At 41.0% G+C, this 21,242-nt stretch overlaps 2 long non-coding RNA genes across 3 annotated transcripts in view; one reads left to right on the top strand and one right to left on the bottom strand.

Annotated features, from left to right (window-relative positions):
* The window catches only part of LOC144336529 (uncharacterized), a 323,751-nt gene that overhangs the window by 222,502 nt on the left and 80,007 nt on the right, over positions 1-21,242 (bottom strand). The gene's annotated exons all lie outside the window — the stretch shown is intronic.
* On the top strand, positions 883-19,153 carry LOC114673773 (uncharacterized). The gene is made up of 3 exons (XR_013408241.1): positions 883-1,078; positions 18,707-18,811; positions 18,932-19,153. It is a non-coding gene; the product is annotated as an uncharacterized LOC114673773 (long non-coding RNA).

The raw sequence follows: 21,242 nt of genomic DNA, 5'->3' as shown, positions 1-21,242 counted from the left end.
CACTATATTGCCCAGGTTGGTCTCAAACTCCTGCCCTAAAGTGATCCTCCCACCTCAGCCTTTCAAAGTGCTGGGATTACAGGTGTGAGCCATTGCACCCACCTTTTTTCTCACTTTGAAAATGTAAAAAGTTAAAACAGAAATAGGGGAAAAATGACTCTCACCCAGAGGTAACGGGCTCCAAGAACAGTGGCTCCAAAAAGTCTCTCGAGATGAGTGATGGACTTTTCCTCTGTCTCCTCGTTGTGGGGGGCGGGGGGCAGTGAGTGTGTTCGCAGTCGTGCTTGTATCCTATTACATGGGATGCCTTTTGATGTGTGGGATGACAGGTGTGTGTCATGGAGGGAGAGATGCTGGTACTGTCTTGGGTACTGTTCCCTGGAGCAGAACCTGAGAAGGGGATGTTTGTGCAAGACATTTATTAACGGAGTGCACTCACGAGAAACATGTGGGGGTTGGTGGGAGCCGTATCTGGAAGGGAGGAAAGAAAAGTGAAAAAGGATGTGGTCTCCGATGCAGTCGGGCTTCAGCCTGAGCCCATGGGGCCTCTGGGGAATAAACCGTACCACAGAGTCTGCTCAGTCTTGGGGCATGAACGCAAGGTGGGTTTTTTGTTTGTTTGTTTGTTTTCTGTATTTTTTTTTCCATAAAGCAGTCAGTTATTGGCCCAGCACTACAGGAGAAGATATAAAGAGCCTAGGTCCGTTCAAGGGGAGGGACTTCCCTATCCCGGGGACACTGGCTCCACTTTTCAGCCACCTGCCCAAGATGCCTAGGCCTGCAGGAGGGACCAGAGGCAGATGATGTAGACAATGATGATGTCACAGAGACAAGTGAGAAATAATGGAAGCAGCTCCATTCCCCCGGCAGCTGTGCAGAGAGGCCTGCAGGTCCGAGCCATCAGTAGCAGCCCCTGGGATATCCAGGACATCAGCACATAGAACCAGTAAAAGGGTCCTCCCTCATAGCGACGCATGTCATAGACTCAGATTTATACAGACAAAAGCTGAGTAAACCATGAAAAGAGTCTCTGGTATTTTCAACAATATCACCACAGAGGAACCGTATTGATTTCCTTGTAAGTATTTAGAATTTTCTCTCTCATTTAAAATGTCATATCCGGTTTTTATCATCTCTTTTAAATTTGTAGAAGAGCATTTCCCAAACTCTACTAAAGTGACAGATTTCCATATCCATCTATCCCGCCAACATCCAGGCATGTGCAGGGTACTGGGAGAGGCAACAGGTCCCATATCAGGGGACTTCACAGTGTGATGGGGATATTCAACCTGCACCTGCAAGGAACAGGTGCAGGTTGAATATCCCCATCCAGCTCTTGGCTCTTCCAGTCATTTAGGCTCCTGTCTTTCCTGGAGGAAGCCTGGTAGTATCTCCTGGGGACACGGGGTCGACTTTTCAGCCACCTGCCCAAGATAGATGGGACCAGGGGCCAGATGATGTGGACAATGATGATGTCACAGAGAGAAGTAAGATATAAAGGAGACGACTTAGCGGGCAAGGTGATGTGCTGGGTTCTGAAGAAGATGAGAAATACCAGGCCAGGCTGTGCTTTGCCTCTTGGCCTCTCCATTTTCCTTCCTGACTTTTTTCAGCCACAGTGAATCTCTAAGACCTAGTTTTGGCAGAAGGAAGTACCAGAGGGAGCTGAGTTGTTGAACATTATGTGCGATCACGTAATAACTGCAATCAGAAGGGAAACACGCAGAGTTCTGGAGAAAGAGAAATTTGCGTTTGTGGACACCTGCTGGGAGCTAGGCACTTTCAAACAGTTCCTGTCACCTAACTTAAGTATCGTTACTCAAGTGTTATTTAACTTAAGTATTATGCAGAGAAGTCGAATCATTAGAAAAGTGGCGTGACTTATACAAGCAACATAACAGCTAGAATTTAAACGTAAAACTGCCCGATTCCAAATCCACACTCTTTCTACTACAAGGCCTTGCCCCCTCCTCTGGGCTACACCGACATCAGAGTTGCAGGGGAAGAGGCCATGTCTAACGAGAGCCCCCTTCACACGCCAACCTAGTCATGGTCACGGTGGTGTGATGACTGAAGACAAAAAGGAACCAGGATGAAAAATTTGTCTCTGAGGACCCAGAGTAATAAAATCCCAGAATAAGGAAGGCCTTTAGCGGATATATGGCCTGCTGTCCCGTTCAGTCTAGAAAACGCCTCCTCAGGGTCCTGCAGACGGTCACCTCCCTCTGTGGGAGGACGTCCAGTGGGAGGGGCGCCACTTCCCCAGGCCTCCCTGACCCTAATGTCAGAAGGTGGTTTCTTAGCTTGAATCAAAATCTCTCTCCCTGTGTCTTCTCATTGCTTCCTGTTCTTTTCTCTGGAGCAACACAATGTAAACAAGGTTATTTTCTTTTGTGCACATCAGAATTTCATATTCAAAGGCCATCATCAGCTCTCTTGTTAGAAGGGGTCCGGGCTGAACACCCTCTTTTCTCTCAATGATCCCAGCTATGACACAGTTTTCTCACCTTCAACATCCTGGGGGCCAAGACTATTCACATACGCCACATACATCTCTAATCGCATCCTGTGATTATGGCTTGGATAGAAGATAAACACTATTTCCATAATGATGAACGTAAGACATTTGAGATTTTTTAATTTTTAGAGTTGTTATTTTGAATTTTTTACCTTCTTAAATCTAAAAAATACTCCCTTTAGAACTCTTCATTTCTTTCCTAATTTCTCTATCCTACTCTCAAGCAGGATCCACCTGCCAAACGCATTGCTCATTAGGCTGTGACACCAAACTGCACAGGAAAAGCTTAATCTTCAAGAACCTGTAGCTGTCCTCCTAGACATCCATATCTCCTTGCCCTAACCCTTTGATTTATGTTACTGTTTTTAAGTCCCATTTTCCAGGCATTTGCTAAGCCAGTAGAGAACTGGGCCAGTTTCCAAAGTCCTGCTAAGAAGTTAATGTTGAATAAAATTTTTTTCAATGCAGCAATTGATCCGCCATCATTGCCTGTTTGGGCTTCCCAACCACAGCTCCAGGCAATCAAGGAGAAGGTTTATGCCATTTAAACATCTCCCTTCCAGCAAAAGAATCTGGATTGCTTTGTCAGAAAAGTAAAAAAGAGACATGTCCAAATTATAACTCATCTCTCTACCTTCAGCCCTATCAACTATTTTAAGTATCATAACAACTACTCACCAATTGCCTCAAGTCTCATTTTCTCAATGTGATTTCAGTCACTTGGTCTTCAAAGATTATTTTACAGAGCAGCAGACAGGTCCCAGACCAACTCTGTTCATTTCTCAAACTCCTGTTCCATGCCCAGAGGCATTCCCTTTCCAATGACTAGACAGGGGCTGGGGACATTTAGAGGCCTGGGTACATTATCTCAAGGCTGGACAACTATGAAGAGTCAACCCAGTCCCAGAGCTCCTTGCAGAATTGGCTGAGGCCGCTGTTGCAATCCCATTGAGGTTCAAATATTAATACCTCCTGGCCCAACCCAGTCGTCTCACCTCCAACAGGTGTTGTTCCTCAGCCTTAGTGGGAAATAGTGTTATTTCCCATTAAATCAGCTATCTGCATGTAAATGTCACAGTCTGTTTCCTGTGAAAACCAAACAACTATACACACACACACACATACACACACACACACATATATACACACACACATATATGTGATAGAAGAAGGAAAGACATTCAAAGTTGTAGGTGACCTAGATTGGACACATATAGTTGCCTCTTATTGTCGGTGGGGGATTTGTTCCAAGACCCCCCTCAAATACCAAAAGCCATGAATGCTCAAGTCTCTAATACAAAGTATTGCATATAACCTATGCATATCCTCCCATGTGCTAACTCAGGAGAAGACCACGAAGAGCCTGTGTTCTCTTTAATATTCATTTTATTCTTCATTTTAAGGCATTTGCCTCAAAACCCTCCAAGGTTTCTCATCACTGCCAAATTGGAGCCTGTGAGATTCTTCGGAAGAACCATTCATATTACAAGTTTATATTCAAGTGTCAGTCACTGAGGGATTATTGGGGGCAGTCTGACTTTTTAATGATCGCCATTCTAACTGGTGTGAGATGGTATCTCACTATGGTTTTGATTTGCATTTCTCTGATGGCCAGTGATGATGGGCATTTTTTCATGTGTCTGTTGGCTGCATAAATGTCTTCCTTTGAGAAGTGTCTGTTCATATCCTTCACCCACTTTTTGATGGGATTGTTTGATTTTTTTCTTGTAAATTTGTTTAAGTTATTTGCAGATTCTAGATATTAGCCCTTTGTCAGATGGGTAGATTGCAAAAATTTTCTCCCATTTTGTAGGTTGCCTGTTCACTCTGATGGTAGTTTCTTTTGATGTGCAGAAGCTCTTTAGTTTAATTAGATCCTATTTGTCAGTTTTGGCTTTTGTTGCCATTGCTTTTGGTGTTTTAGTCATGAAGTCCTTGCCCATGCCTATGTCCTAAATGGTATTGCCTAGGTTTTCTTTTAGTTTCTTTCAGGGTTTTTACAGTTTTAGGTCTAACATTTAAGTCTATAATCCATCTTGAATTAATTTTTGTATAAGGAGTAAGGAAGGGATCCAGTTTCAGCTTCCTACATATGGCTAGCCAGTTTTCCAGCATCATTTATTAAATAGGGAATCCGTTCCCCATTTCTTGTTTTTGTCAGGTTTGTCAAAGATCAGATGGTTGTAGATGTGTGGTATTATTTCTGAGGACTCTGTTCTGTTCCATTGCTCTATATCTCTGTTTTGGTACCTGTACCATGCTGTTTTGGTTACTGTACCCTTGTAGTATAGTTTGAAGTCAGGTAGTGTGATGCCTCCAGCTTTGTTCTTTTGACTTAGGATTGTCTTGGCAATGCGGGCTCTTTATTGGTTCCATATGAACTTTAAAGTAGTTTTTTCCAATTATGTGGAGGAAGTCATTGATAGCTTGATGGGGATGGCATTGAATCTATAAATTACCTTGGGCAGTATGGCCATTTTCACCATATTGATTGTTCCTATCCACGAGCATGGAATGTTCTTCCATTTGTTTGTGTCCTCTTTTATTTCGTTGAGCAGTGGTTTTTAGTTCTCCTTGAAGAGGTCCTTCACATCCCTTGTAAGTTGGATTCCTAGGTATTTCATTCTCTTTGAAACAATTGTGAATGGGAGTTCATTCATGATTTGGCTCTCAGTTTGTCTGTTATTGGTGTATAGGAATGCTTGTGATTTTTGCACATTGATTTTATATCCTGAGACTTTGCTGAAGTTGCTTATTAGCTTAAGGAGATTGTGGGCTGAGATGATGGAGTTTTCTAAATATACAATCATGTCATCTGCAAACAGGGACAATTTGACTTCCTCTTTTCCTAACTGAATACCCTTTATTTCTTTCTCCTGCCTGATTGTCCTGTCCAGAACTTCCAACACTATGTTGAATAGGAGTGGTGAGAGAGGGCATCCCTGTCTTGTGCCAGTTTTCAAAGGGAATGCTTCCAGTTTTTGTCCATTCAGTATGATATTGGCTGTGGGTTTGTCATAAATAGCTCTTATTATTTTGAGATATGTCCCATCAATACCTAATTTTTTGAGAGTTTTTAGCATGAAGGGCTGTTGAATTTTGCCAAAGGCCTTTTCTGCATCTATTGAGATAATCATGTGGTTTCCGTCTTTGGTTCTGTTTATATGATGGATTACTATTATTGATTTGCATATGTTGAACCAGCCTTGCATCCCAGGGATGGCAGAGACACAACAAAAAAAAAGAAAATTTTAGACCAATATCCCTGATGAACATCGATGCAAAAATCCTCAATAAAATACCAGCAAACTGAATCCAGCAGCACATCAAAAAGCTTATCTACCATGATCAAGTGGATTTAATGTCTTAATGAACTATTTAGTTTATAATTAAGAATTTCTTGGCATTGCATGTTGAATCTGTTGAGATTATTTGGAGAGTTATGAGCTTTGCAGGAGATATTCATAACTTATTATATATCTAGAATGGGTTAAAATGGATTTCTCACCTTGAGGATAAACATTTATGCCTTCATTTTCAGTAGCGTAGTAAAATAAAGACAAGGGAGAAATAAGGGGCTTGGTTTCACTCCTGCCTGCACCTCTAAATTGTTCTGCAAACTTTTCCAGGTTACTGTGCTTCCTGGCATCAGTTCGTATCTGTGGAATGAAGAAGGTGTCCTTGATGTAATTCCAAATCTAACACTCTATAACTGTAGGATGACATCCCTAGCCCTTTTATATAATTGTTGTAACTATTAAAGAATAAAAGCATAGAACAGGAAACGCCTAAAAAGACTGCTTCTACAGATGAACTATGGAAATACCTCCTTAGTGACACTTTAAAACAATCTGCACTGTACTAAGAAAACAGCACTTTGAACTATCTGTAGACATAGCAACTAACAGGATGTCTGCCACACAGCACCAGCTGAATACGTTCTTGATAAATGAGTAAATGATTGTTACGTGAATGCATGTTTCCATTCCTGTCATTATCCTACAACAACTCCAAAGGGAATACAATAAATTCTATCCAATGAATGAGCCCATGTCTCAGATATTTTACCTTCATCTGTTTACTAATCTACCTCACAAAAAATGATATCCTTGTGGAAAATATTTCAATAGAGAAATAATATCCAACTGTGATCTAAATGTTTTAATTAAGCCAACATGTAGTTTAAATTGTTGAGTTGCTGATTAGAGCGATCTTTTTAACTTGTTTTGGAGTGAAAGTGCTTTCAAAATGCTTCCATAAGAATTGGAGGGCTGCAAACATATGGCCTATGTGGTGAAATCCAGCTCCTGTTCTTAGACTTAGCCAAGGACAGTTTTTAAAGGGATTCAATGTTTGACATTTTGGTGGGTTCAGCATAAATGCAGAGGGTTGGGGCCCATCTTACACCCAAGGGTGTTCTTACACATATTTTAATGCCTTCACTTTGAAACTGACCTGATCTCTTCTCACTGGCCTCGTGGGATGGGTTTTGCTGTCTCCACAGTCTCAGCTTCGAGTCCCAGCTCCACTACTGACTGGATATATTTTCTTATCCATAAATTGTAGATAACCACAGGAGATTATTATATGAGGTTATACCAGTAAAATGCTTAGCAAGGTACTTAACATATATTAATGATTTCTATGAATATGTTTGCACAACTTGTTATGATTATGGTAAAGCATATCATTAAATCCTTGGAATTATTTTTTAATCTATTAATAACTTTAGATGATTACTAAAAGTTCTGATTTTGAAATTTTTAAGTCCACATCCCCTCTTTTATAAACTGATACACCATCAAGTAGATTTTTGTGTCTAAGATGTAATTATTTCCACTGTATTTTCAAATATCCAACTGGAAAGATCATGGAGAAGTATTGCCCAAGGAAGCTGGATATCCCAAAAGCTTGGAGCCAAAAAATAATACAGAGATAAATATCTTGTAGTTGAATACTGACTAAAGAAATGATAACATATCAGTGTACTTAAAACACTGTAGAGAAGCAGAGAAGCTAAAAATGAACTGCTTCATGTGTGAATTCTATTGCTACTCGGAAATGCATCTAAGAAACATTACATGAAAAGAGCAAAATATCAAGGACTCTGAACCACCACTGTCTACAGTGGGCTGTCAAGCCAAGTGTAGTTTATGCATCTCTCCACAGTTGCATTGTTGCCTACAGTCCCACAAGGTGCCTTCATGCTCCATGGCAGCCGTAAATAACAATGTCTTCAATCACACACCTATAAAAGCAAGGCAACTAAGAGTTCACACCCCTCAGGGCTAAAGGCCTGGATTATCCCATTGGTCAAACCACCCAGACCCACTGAAATGTTGGTTAGTGGTGAAGAATCTTGAATGGGCAGTAAAGAAAGAAAATGGTAAATACTAATTTGGGTCCCAGGACCAGCTGCATGAGGGGACCCTGTAGCTTGGGTTACAGACCCCCTTTCAATCTTTACAAGAGACTGCAAATGACCCTCTCCGCTTTCTGGGAAAAAGTGAGGTCATCTTGTTCTCTGGCCATTTACTTTGTAAAGAACAGAGGTGTGCCAGGTTGCTTAAATCAATTCTCCAAATGTGGTACTCAAATAGCAGCACATTTTCTTACTGCATCTGTTCTCTGGATGACAGTCTTCCCCCCAATTCAAATAAATCTATTACAGACTGAAGTATGAAAATCAGGTACATTTTTGAGATCCTAAGAAAAAGCGAAGGGAATCTCATAGAGAAGTAGAGAAGTGAAGGGAATCTGCCTGCAGCTCCAGCCTGGATCTCCAGATCTCCAAGGCTCCCCATCTCGACTATCAGACTGTGGGGTACTTTCATTGGAAATTTTGAGAAGCACAGCCTGAGGTGTTGAAGATAATGAAGAAAGAAAACTCAGAGGACATCTCTGAAACTACACAGCCAGGCCTAGTGGAGAAATGAAGTAGGCTCCACACTGTCTGAGCCCCACACAGTCCATGGTCTCTCCCCATCTTACTGGACCATAAGCACCCTTCATCAGCAGATGCCCACGACTGCCTCCACTGATGCCATTATCCCCACGGTGCAGCTTCTCTCTCTGCCTTATTCTCCATCTAAGTCTTTCCCTTCTCCCTCTTATGATACAACCCCTTTGTTTTTACTGATTGATCTTATGACATATCCCTTTTGTTTTTACCAGTTGACACATCTGACATTTTTTTCAATGTAAAATGTTGAAAAAAATGGATAAAATATGTTCCTGCCACTGGATTACACATTAATTTCTGAAGTCAATCTTCCTGATGTTACCAAGAATCTTTTAGGACATTGAAAAAATGTCAGATGTGTCAACTGATAACTACTCAATAGGCAACCTCACCACAGAACGGCTGAAGCACCTTGTAAACAAATTACATCTCATATTCGGACACTGTTGGTTAATGCCCCAAACTGGGCCAGTCAGTTTGAGGCAAAGTACCTCGCCTTTGTGAGTATGCAGCTTGTCTTGAGAAAAGACACTGGGTGTACATAAGATTCCCAAAAGTTCCCATGATGTGCAGACATGTCACCAGCATTGCTCTAGTGAAGAATTCTTTAGAGAAGTGAGAGGCTTGTAACACCAGCTGCCATCTGCATACACAGTGCACCAGGCACTGTGCTGAGAACTTTGCAGCCGTGATCTTATTTAATTCCTCTTAAACATTCAAGTTGAAGTTGTGTCCTATTATATTTTACATCATAAATGTCATTATATCAAAAAACATTTTTTCCTGTGCAAAATATATGTTGTACATATTCCAGTGAATAAACTTTTAACAGCTTCCATAGCATCCTCAGATTTCAATATGATTTTTAAATACCCCACTTAGAAGAAATTTCATGTTTCTTTCATCATACTTTGAGTCAGCTTAAATCACTATGTTTTTAACTATTCCACTTGCACGGAAAAATACAAAGTGATGAAAATTGCCTTTCTAAATATTTCTCCCATTGAGGAACAATTCTCAAGTTTCTATTCTTCTAGAATTCAAAGAGTTTTCAGTATTCAGGAGTATTTTCCCCATTGCTGCAAAATTCGTCCTCTTCAATACTTATTTTTTAAGTGAGCACAAAATGAAACAATGGTAGGGTTAATTGATTTTGATAGACCCACCAAAAATCATCAGCAAACATTTATGACTTTCCATTGAAGACAATTCCATCAACGTGTTGTTTCCAAACATCTTTGAAATACCCAGTGATCCCTCCAGTAGAATCTCTTATGAGACATAAAAACTACTGGCACAGAGAATAATTGAGTTTTACTTCTATCAATGAGCATTATCTAATGTTGCTTAGAGGTTTTATGAAACCAGGGAATCATCCATTCCCATCTGTGTTTATTCCTGAAAATTGCGGCCTTGGTGTTATACAGAGACCACGATTACACAGAGAAGGCCTCAGGGGAGCAAACATGACTTCATCCTTTGAGGGAGTGCCACAGCTCACTGCCACATGCACAGAGGATTAAAAGACAAGTGGGGAGACAAAATACTGTGATTTAAAAAAAAAAAGTACAAAGAATTAGCTCATCCAATGATGAAGACAGGACAGCAAATGCCAGATTAGCTTAATTGAGCATGCAAAATTAGATGTTCACCTTGATGAACGTAATTATTACAATTTCAAAACTGCAAATGACCTCAGGAAAAGAAACCTAGAACAGTGTCATTCCCAGTTGAAAATAGCAACAACAACAACAACCAAAAAAAAAAAAAAAAAAAAGCAAGCAGAGTTACCCCCAATATAATACAGAGCTGGTGACATGGTTTGGCTGTGTCCCCACCCAAATCTCACCTTGAATTGTAGTAATCCCCAGGAGTCAAGGGCAGGACCAGGGGGAGATAATTGAATCATGGGGTTGATTCTTGTGGTAGTGAATAAGTCTCACAAGATCTGATGGTTTTATACATCGTGTCCCCTGCACAAGCTCTCTTGCCTGCTGCCATATAAGGCGTGCCTTTGCTTTTCACCTTCCCTTCTGCCATGACTATGAGGCCTCCCTAGTTATGTGGAACTGTGAGTCCATTAAACCTCTTTCCTTTATAAATTACCCAATCTTGGGTACATCTTTATTAGCAGCATGAGAACAGACTAATACGGCTGGCGATAGAATGGACAAGACTCTCATTGCACCTTTCTGCCTTCACGAGGCAAGACCCACAGCACTCACACTTTCATAGATTCTGGCAACTATATCCTAGTCCTGCAGCTTTAGAGATGCAAGAGCTGCACCTCTGATCACCTGGCCTGCTTTTGAGTTTTGGCTGCAAATACTAACACTCAGGGCTTCTGACTACTTTTCTTTCCCCCCACACATAAACTTGCTACATTTCTTCCCCACCCCACTGCTTGTCCAGAAAGCTACAAATCTTTCCAGAAATATCCATATGGCATATCTCTGAAATCAGTCAGCCAGAGGTCAGTATGTATCTGTGCTTTAACTTTATGATTAGTGCCCTAAAAATATTGTTATATTCTGCATTGGGTAAAACACGCCCCTGCCCCTGGATTTCACATTAATTTCTGAAGTTAATCCTCCTGAAGTTACTGAGAATCTCCGTGTTGCTAAATCCAATGGAATCTGGTCCCTCCTCATCTTACTGGACCATCTGTAGCTTTTGGCACCACTGACTATTATTCTCTCTCTTTGAAATACCACCTTCCTTTGGTTTCCAGGAAACTGCATTCTCTTGGTTTTCCTCCTGCATGTCCCTCTCAATCTTCCTTGCTGGCTCATCCTCCTCCACTCAGTCATTAAATGTTGTAATTTCTCAAAGTTCATTTATAGTTCATTCCTTTCACACTCTATCAATACCCATGGCCATACAGAGACTCCCAAATTCTTTTGTCCAATCTTGATTGCTCTTCTGAGATCCAGAGCTATATAGCTAGATGGATGTCTCTAGTTGTCTCTATTGGGATATCAGAAAGACATGCTTCAACACTATATGCATCTAAATTCATAACATTTCCAACAATAACAACCTTAGTCTGCTTCCAGTGGTTCCTCTCTGAGTGAGTAAAACCACCGTCCACCATTTGGAGATGCTTCAACGCTGGCAGTCAATCCAGTCTTTCTCTCTCTCTCACTGTGTTTAAATGGTCCCTCTCCCAGTCAAGGGAGATTTTCCTTCCTACGTGTCTCTGTCTCCATCCTCACCACCACCCTCATCCTAGAAACCGTGCCTGCCCATGCCTCAACCTCTTGACTTGTCTCCATACTTCTGGCCTGTCTATCTGTGTTTGTTCTCCACATGGTGGACAGAAAGTTCTTTACAAAATGCAAATCTGATTTTATCACACTTTGCCTAAAATCCTTCCGCAGCTTACCCCAGCTCAGAGCCCACAGGCTCTTCATGGTCTTCTCCTGCCTAAGTCATTCGCTCCATCTGTACCCTACTCCCCTCACCCCAGGATATCCAAGCACCAGCGACACCCAGTTCTTTCAGCTCATCAGACACATCACTCCTCTCCCCACCTCCACCACCTCCACCAGGCCTTGAAGACATTTTCCCGCTACTCAGAAGGTACTCCTCATCCTTCGGCAAGTTGAACCCTATTTCTCCTTCAGATCTCAGCTGAAACATGACCCCTCCAGAAACGCCTTCCTGAGTGTCCCGTCTAGCTCAGCCCCTCACCGCGCTTCCCTGCTCGGCCTATCCTGGCAGTGCTGGCCACTGCTGGGCTTCCGCACTTGCTGTGTATGTGACTGCGTGTTCCTAGGCTCCACATCCTGGGGCTTAGGAACCACTTCCGGTTTCATTGTTTTCTGTACAAATCACTGTGTAGCTGGGACCTGGCATATAGCAGGCACTTGACAAATATTCACTGACTAAACATCAGTCAATGATTTCACCCTTTTTATGCAAACTTTTGCAACAGGCTGGATTATTCAGGAGGGATAATGTGTTCTTATTAGTCGAGTAGATTTCCTCTCCTCCCCTGCCTGGTCCTCAACCAGCCTGACTTCAGCAATGTCACTCATTATCTTCTAGAAGAGAAAACTTACTCCTAGAGATAGACAAGAGGGCAGTTTGCTCTGCCTACTTACAGGTCATGCTAGAAATGTTTTTCTAGGAAAGGTACTGAAACCCCTAACAAAAATTAGTTTGTGGTTCATCAATTCACAATGTTTAAACGCCTCATGAGAATAAACAAGTGGAAATAAGCCACAGCTATTTTTGTAACTCACCAAAACTAGAGGTCACAGCTGTGCCCCAGGGCAGTCCTGCCCAAAGCTACTCGCTTTCAACCTCACATGAGTCACCCTGTGACGCTGGAAAGAGCAAAGTCTTGACAGAGATTCCAATTTTTTTTTTTTTTTTTTTTTTTTTTGGCCAAATGACTAATAAAAGGTCACCTTGTCAAATTTAGCCTCAGCAACAGGCAATAAATTTGTAAGTGTATTGTTGAATTAAGTTCCTGCTCTTAAATTTGAAAGGATAAATTTGTCACCTTAAAAAAAAAAAGATTTTAATTTCAAAAACAAGTGATTCTCTTTATCCTCTGAAAAGATTCCTGGCAAGTTATCTTTGCCAGGGCAACAAATACATGGAGGCCTTCATGTATTTTCCAAAACTGAGCAGGTCACTGATCAAAGTTCTTCACTGTAGACAAACGGATGGTGTATTTACTATTGCTTATACAGATACTTGTGTTTAAACTCATTGGCCTTTAAATATTTGACCCCAAGAAGAGGGCGTCTTTTCTTTGTCAGGCTAAAAGTTTTTAAACGTAGAAAAATCAAATAAAGAGAATGGAAATGTTCAAAGATTAGAAGGGATCCAGATCTAGCCACAGTGAAATTGCTCAGCACAGGGACATCTAAGAAAGCATGCTAAACAATTTTTTTTTAATTCTTCATTATTACTGCCATTACCATATTTGAAGTTTGTCCATAAACGCAAACAACAAATATAGAACATTGCATCACATAGATGTTCTTCATAGCCTAAGAAAGTAGAGCTGCTGGACTTCTCTTCATTATCAAGATTTACTATTACAGGCTTTACACTTTCAAATTTGTTTGTATCCGTTTTACCAATGAGGAAATCGGCAGCCAGAGAAGTTGGTTTGTTTAGCGGTTCCCAGAGTACAAAGAGCACAAAAAGCTGAGCAGGCACCATGGTGCCTGGGAGTGTGGACTCTGAAGACACGTCGTTGCATGTGTTCACATCCCCGCTCCATCATCCATTGTGTGACCGTGGGCAAGTCCAATGGCTACTCTAAGCCTTGGCTTCCTTGGCTATGAAACACAGATGATAATACTGAGCTCATACCATCATTTTACATTCTAAGTGAGATAATGCATAGCAAGCACTCGAAACAGTGTCTGGCACATAGTAAGCTCTTAAAAGCTTTAGCTGTGTTTCAAAATCAGCTGGAGAGCCCACTCAAGATTAGGATACCTAGGAACCTCCTCCAGAGATCATGATTCACTAGATCTGGGTAAGAACCTAGGAATCTGCATTTTAATAAACACTGCCTGTGAGTTGGAAAACCACTGTTAGTGCAGCCAGATGTATCTAATTCCAAAATTAATGTTACCTCACCAGGAAGCAAATTCTTCAGTCCGTTCCCATTTTGTATTGGTATTCCTATGATTTTCCAAAGGGGCCACGTGTTACCTCAATTTAATGCCTTCCTAAGTAACATTTCATCTACATTGCTTTGAAAAAAATCACTTTTTTGCCTCTTAGATGCTCTCTTAAGTCACAATATTTTCCATGATGTTGCCCTTCATTTTTAGAGTCCCACAGACCTGGCATGACCAGGCCCTCGTGTCCTTCCATCGCGTAGCATCAGGGACTTGACTCGTGTCCTCTCTAGGCTAGAACCCAGTCTCCAAAGCCAAGCCCATGTCAGAGAGAGCTGAGTGTTCAGGGGTAGCTGTGTTTCAGGCCAACTCCAATTTGGTTTTCTTGTTTCCATCCCCAAACCAGGAGGCCTGCAAGCCCCACATATCAAACAACTGGTTTGTGGAATTGGTTGTTATTACAGGGAGATAACCGAGCTGCCTCTTGAAACATGAGGTTCTTAAACCAATGGGGTATCATACATACCCAGTGCTTTCTGGAAAAGTAAAGTGTACGACTCCATTTTCACCACGTCGTTTTGGAAAATAGACCTCAGAAACCAAAGGCAAACACTCAACATTCCAATCCAACTCCATCATCTTCCATGATACGGGCAGTGAAGTCACATTTGGTTAGGGCTTTAGTTGCTCTCCAGGAATGATGAACTCAGCTTGATAACAGATGTTCTAAGAAGCTAACAAAAGCTACCAAGAAAATAACTTTTTTCTGGTATCACTGTATGCACCTTTTTCAAACTGACCAAGTGATCGGACAATATAAGAAAAAAGCAGTGGAGTGATTCCATATTGTAAGCCAGATATTCACTTTGAATGAAGCTCTTTGAAGCCCTTAGTAGCTAAGTAATTAGTCTTCTCCTAAATTCTTATAAAATTTCAAGACAACAAAACGCTATGCAAGATGTCAGAACAGCAAACAGCCTCAAAGTGCTGTAGTTGGGATAACTGGAAAATAAGAAATAAGAATTCATTCATCTTTTCTCTAATTTATAGTAAATTCAATCGTGTTTACATATTGGAAGACTTGTACTTTTTTCTATTAGTAAAATATACCCCGAACGTTTCATGATCTCCCGCTCAAAGAACCTAGAGTATGCTTAAGTACTTTGTGTTAAACAGTACCATGGTGGGTTTCTTTCCTCTACCATTTCAGCAAATCCAACCATTGCACTGTGCACAGGTGTGAAGAGAGAAATCAGTAAGTGAGGCTTCTTTCCCGAAGGCCCTTCCCCTCCTCGCCCGTTAAACCCAACAGCTGAGGAGCTGTCAGTCTGTACTGAGACATTCTATCAAAGAAAGGATAGAACGTCATTAAAAAGTGGTAAATATGGAGATTAGGAACCTATGTAAACAAGGATACATAAGATAATGTGAAATGAGAAAAAGCAGAATAAGAAAACGAATAGTTACTGATTAAAACGATGTTAAAAACCACACAGCGTGCACGGTTACTGTCAGGAGACCACAATTTGTGCTCTTAAGCCATTGGTTGGAATATGATCTGCAGCGAAAAAAATTATATGTGTATGTATATATAAACCCTTCAGCTCATTCTTATAAATTGGCCCAGTGAAAACAAGAGCAGCAGTATATATAAAGATAAACACACACACCAAATATACATATACACATTATATATTACATTCTTGTAAAAAAAAATTTCAATGACCTCTGAGTCAGAAGGAAGGAGCTGAAGAACACATACGTGGCTGTTATCTCGAGGCGGGATTGGGGGCAGAGGTCGTTTATTAACCTTTGTCACAGCCTTCAGTGGTACAAGAACCTGCTGCTCCCGGGTCCTCTCATTTGAAGACACCCACCGCCTAAGGATGAAGAGAAGCTGCTTCTTGCAGATCTGAGGCTGATTTCCCAACTCCCAGAAGTACCCTTTCCACAGCCTGTTCCCCAGACCCAGGCCTGTCCCCTTAGACCTGGTCCCAAGTCAAAACCAGCTGGTCCTATTTTAGAAGACAATACTACTTCTTCCCTTGCCTTGTATTACCAGTGGCCTAGGTTGTCTGATGCTCCTCAGGGTGTCCCCAGTGCCAGACATAGCACTTGTTCCAGAGTTTCTGTTCCATTGTATACAGGGAATTATAGAGGGCAATAATAGACACCGGTGAGATGGGGGTGAGGGTTGAAAAATTACCTATAGGGTACAACGTTCACTATTCAAGCGACAGGTGCACTAAACTCCCAGACTTCACCACTACACAATATATCCATGTAACACATCTGCATTATACCCCCAAGTCATAAATCTATGAGGTACATACAAATTACATATATATGCATCAAACTAAATACATACATATATTTAAACACAGGAAACTAGAACTGATTATTTTACAAAACAAAGTTACTCCTTATCTTCATGTGACTAATACCCTTCAAATGGTAGGATTCTTAAAACATAACATTTTTACTTTCTACAGAAAGCACAGAAACACAGAAGTGTTTTTAAATGATTAAAATATTTTGCAGGAATGTACTCTTTAGTCCCAATATCAGTAGGGAAATGTTTCTATACAACAGTGAATTCATAGCATAGCATTACACACAAAGGTCGAAAAGAATTAGGATACTCTACATGTACTAACATGAAAAGATCTTTAAATGTAATGTTGTCTGAAAACAAACTGCAGCAGTATAACTAGGGCCTTCTGTCATTTTTAACTAAGGTAAATAAATCATGTATTCAGATGAATGAAAATAAGTTTACAGAGGTCTTGCATAATTTTAAGTTCTTAAAACAGCTCCCATGTACACACACATAAATCTGATCATATCAATAAAAATACAGTATGAGAGCTATCCCACTTACTCAACAGGAATTCTTGACCAAGACTACAAATGTAGCCCATTTGACATCGAAAACATTGGGACTGGTGTGAGAGTGAGGAAAATGGGGAGAAAAAAAGAACTTTGAAGACAAGGATTTGAAGTTAGCCTGAAGCATGGAAAGGAGGAAAGGCAAGCTTTCTTCAGTGAGGACAGTGTCTGATAGAGAAAACCAGATCCTGAGGAGGGGTTTCTCCAGGAAGAGAAGGTCAAAGTTGCAGGTAGGCTCTGGAGACAAGGAGCTCGCACACAGTGAAGATGGCAGCCACATTGAGAAATCACTCCAGGCCGAAGGACATGCACCAAAGGCGGGAAGGGTGGCACCGTGGGCTGCAGTACTGGACAGAGCTTCGGATGGGCAGGGCCCATTGGAGGGATGGGCGCAGGTGGGGCTGAGAAAGCAGCATGGGGCAAATGCTGCAAGTATGGAAGCCAAGACACGAGCTTCCTTCCAACCACCAAAGGGCAACTCACAAGCAAAATTCTTTCATAATGCTTCACCATGTTTTTCTTTTTTCTTCTTTTTTAGACAGATCTCACTCTGTTGCCCAGGCTGGAGCGCAGTAGTGCAGTCACAAACTCACTCAAACTCAAACTCCTGGGCTGAAAGGATCCTGGCACCTTAGCCTCCCGAGTAGCTGCGACAACAGGTGTGCACCATCATACCTGGCTACTTTTTTGATTTTTTGCAGAAATGGGATCTCCCTATGTTACCCAGGCTGGTCTTGAGCTCCTAGCCTCAAGTCATTCTCTTACCTTGGCCTCCCAAAGTGCTGGGATTACAGGTGTGAGCCAAGGTGCCTGGCCACCTCACCATTTTTGCTGACTGAATCACTTGACTAACCTAACCATAGCTTGCTACTGAAGATGCTGGCAACCTAGTAGACAATACATCAAGATGCAATGATGCTCCATGGAAATGCAATACCTTCCATCCAACCAAGGTAAAAGTGTCAACTAAATGCTAATGTCTCCACCAACCACAGATGGGGTTTGCAGGAGCAATGGCTGTAGGGACACTGAGATTTCACCCTCCAAAAGGCAGCATCTTCCGGTGTCACAGCTAGATCACCAGCTACCCACAGACAGCCTGAACTCCAACAGTCTCCCTGCACATGTGCCTTTAAAAGTTTTACTGGCATTATTGCTTTTTTACTTCTGGTAATTGCTTTAAAAGAACAAAGCTCTTTGTTTAAGGGGGGCCCAGGGATCTTATAATTGCCACGAGGCACATGAGAGGTTCCTAGACTTTCTAAACAGTTTCTCTTTTAACATTAAATATTAAGTTCCTAATGTTTGGCCAAAATGTAGATGCTCCCTAAGGAGGGGGAAGTGATGCTATCAGGAAGATCGTGTAGACTGGTAAGAGATCCCTCCCACATTGCTGACTTCAGAACCGCATTTTGACTACAGAACCACGGCACCTGAGGAGGGGTGCCAGCCACCCTGTGCCCATGAAACCACGATGTCTTGCCAGAAGCAGGGCACACTCTGGCCCCAGCTGCGTCAGGGGCTTCAGACTCATTAATACTATTTTCTATGTTAAAATAAATGATGACGTATCGGTTCACCTGCAATGAATCACATCGAGTCAGTTCTTCAACGAGTGTTTCCAGAATCTTTAGAAAGGGCTCCAACCCAGCCAGTGTAGGTGCTCACTGTCCCATGGTATATTTTTCCCCAGAATTTTCCAGCTGTAACTAACAGTAATTTCAGTGACATTAAATACTGTTACAGGAACTTTCCAAATGTAGAGGACCCTTTAGAATGAAGCCTTGAGCATGAGGGGCAGACCCCCTCATCCAACCACCACCTGACTCTGTGTGAACCGAGAACTGTTAGGTGAGCCCATCAGCTTGAGCGGACGACCCAGGCTTGCAAAAGGGGAGACTGGGGAAAGCTTTGCCTTTCTCTTTCCGGGGGAAGACCCATTTTTAAAATAACAATGTCCTATTTTCACAGAATGTCTGTGCTGTGATAAAAGGTCATCTGCCTACAATGTTATGATACAGACCTCAAACCTACAAACATGAGGAACTTCTGCCTCTAGGTTAACTGGTTACCCACTGTATAAGACACATCACACACAGTCCAGGAGGCGGAGTTTCTGAGATACCTAGAAACAGCTTAGAGGCAAAGTGACAAAGCAGCAACAACAAATAAAACCAATCTTCTCAAACTGGCTCTCGCTTAGGCCTAACTAGTTATGCACTACTTGAATAACTAGATCAAGTTCCCTTGAGCTGTCTTTTATTTTAAAATGCTATTGTAGGGCTGACTTATCCACTCCTTATCATGCCCAGTGTACTGTTCATATCTCGTAATCAACTTGGTGCTAAAAGTAGTGACGAGCCATGTGCAATGCCAGAAATCAAATTTTGTATCAGTTAGAATCAGTTTTGGCTCCAAACAATATATAATAATGAACGTGATAACTTGTATGAAATGGCCCAATCTGTTAAGAAATGAGAACTACCAAAATTCACTAAAGAAAAAGTAACCTTGTATAGTCCTGTATCTATTTGAAAGCAGGTATTATAGTTCAAACCCTTCACACACACAAAGGCTACCAGTTTTTTTGGGTTTTTTTGGTTTTTTTTGTTTTTTTTCTGAGACGTAGTCTCGCTCTGTGACCCAGGCTGGAGTGCAGTGGCACGATTTCAGCTCACTGCAAGCTCCACCTCCCAGGTTCACGCCATTCTCCTTCCTCAGCCTCCTGAGTAATTGGGACTACAGGCGCCCACCACCTCACCCGCCTAATTCTTTGTATTTTTAGTAGAGACAAGGTTTCACCGTGTTAGCCAGGATGGTCTCGATCTCCTGACCTTGTGATCCTCCTGCCTCGGCCTCCCAAAGTGCTGGGATTACAGGCCTGAGCCACCGCACCCCACCAAAGGCTACCAAATATTTAAGGAAGAAATAATACCAACTGTACACAAATTTTGCAATAAAACTAAAGAGAGAGGGATACTTCCTAACTCATTCTATGAGGCCAGCATTAATTTGATAGCAAAACTAGACAAAGATCTTATAAACAAAATACAGACCAATATTTCAGATGAGCATAGATTTAAAGTAATTTTTAAAATTTCAGTAAATCAAGTCCAAAAATACATAAATACATCATGACCAAGTATGGTTTATTTCAAGAATGCAAGCCTGTTTTACCATTAAAAATCAGTCAGTATAATTCATTATAATATAACAAAATAATGTTATAATTCACAGAAAAAAAATTATGTCTATAGATTTAGAAAAAAAATTTGAAAAAAATCCAAAGTGTTATTGACAAAACTCTCATAAATTAGAAATAAAAGAAAACTTTCTTTTTTTTTTTTTTTTTTTTTTTTTTTTTTTGAGACAGAGTCTTGCTCTGTCGCCCAGGCTGGGGTGCAGTGGCCGGATCTCAGCTCACTGCAAGCTCCGCCTCCCGGGTTTAGACCATCCTCCTGCCTCAGCTTTCTTAACCTGATAAAGGGTATTTATTTTAAAAACCTATATCCAACATAATTTGTAAATGTAATAAGAATGTCAGTTGATGGTGAAAGACTGTATGGTTTCCCAATAAGATCAGCAACAAGGCAAATATACCCATTCTCACCACTCATATCCAACTTCGTACTAGAATTTCTACCCTGTACAATAAAGCAAGACAAAGAAATAAGATGTGTCTAGATTGAAAAGGAGAAACATTCTTTATTCACAGAAAACATGATCGTCTATGTAAAAAATCCCATGGAATCTCAGAAAAATACAAGTCATGCAAACAAATAGGGGAACTTAGCAATGTTGCTGAATATAAGATATATAAAATCAATTGTATTCTACATGTTAACTAACAATGAGAAATTTAAACTGTTTAAGAAATCCCATTTACAATAGAATCAGAGAACAAAAGTTACTTTGAAATAAATCTGAGAAAAATGTAAAATATTTATACACTGAAAATAGAAAATATTGCTGACAGAAAATTAAGGAAGACCTACATAAGTGGAGACATATACCATCTTCATAGATCAAAAGACTCAGTATCAATAAGGTGTCAGTCATCTCTACACTGACCTACAGATTCCAAATAATCTGAATCAAAACTCCAGCAGGGATTTCCGTAGAAATTAACAAGCTGACTCAAAAATTCAGGTGGAATCCAAACAACCTAGAGTAGCTAATTCCAACGATAACTTTGAAAAAGAATATATTGAGAGGACTTACATTACCAGATATCAAGACTTACTACAAAGCTACAATAACCAAGAGATTACAAAGTCAATTT

This window comes from Macaca mulatta, chromosome 18, assembly GCF_049350105.2.
Source record: "Macaca mulatta isolate MMU2019108-1 chromosome 18, T2T-MMU8v2.0, whole genome shotgun sequence".
Lineage (NCBI taxonomy): Eukaryota > Metazoa > Chordata > Mammalia > Primates > Cercopithecidae > Macaca > Macaca mulatta.
This window is presented reverse-complemented; position numbering and strand designations above follow the sequence as displayed.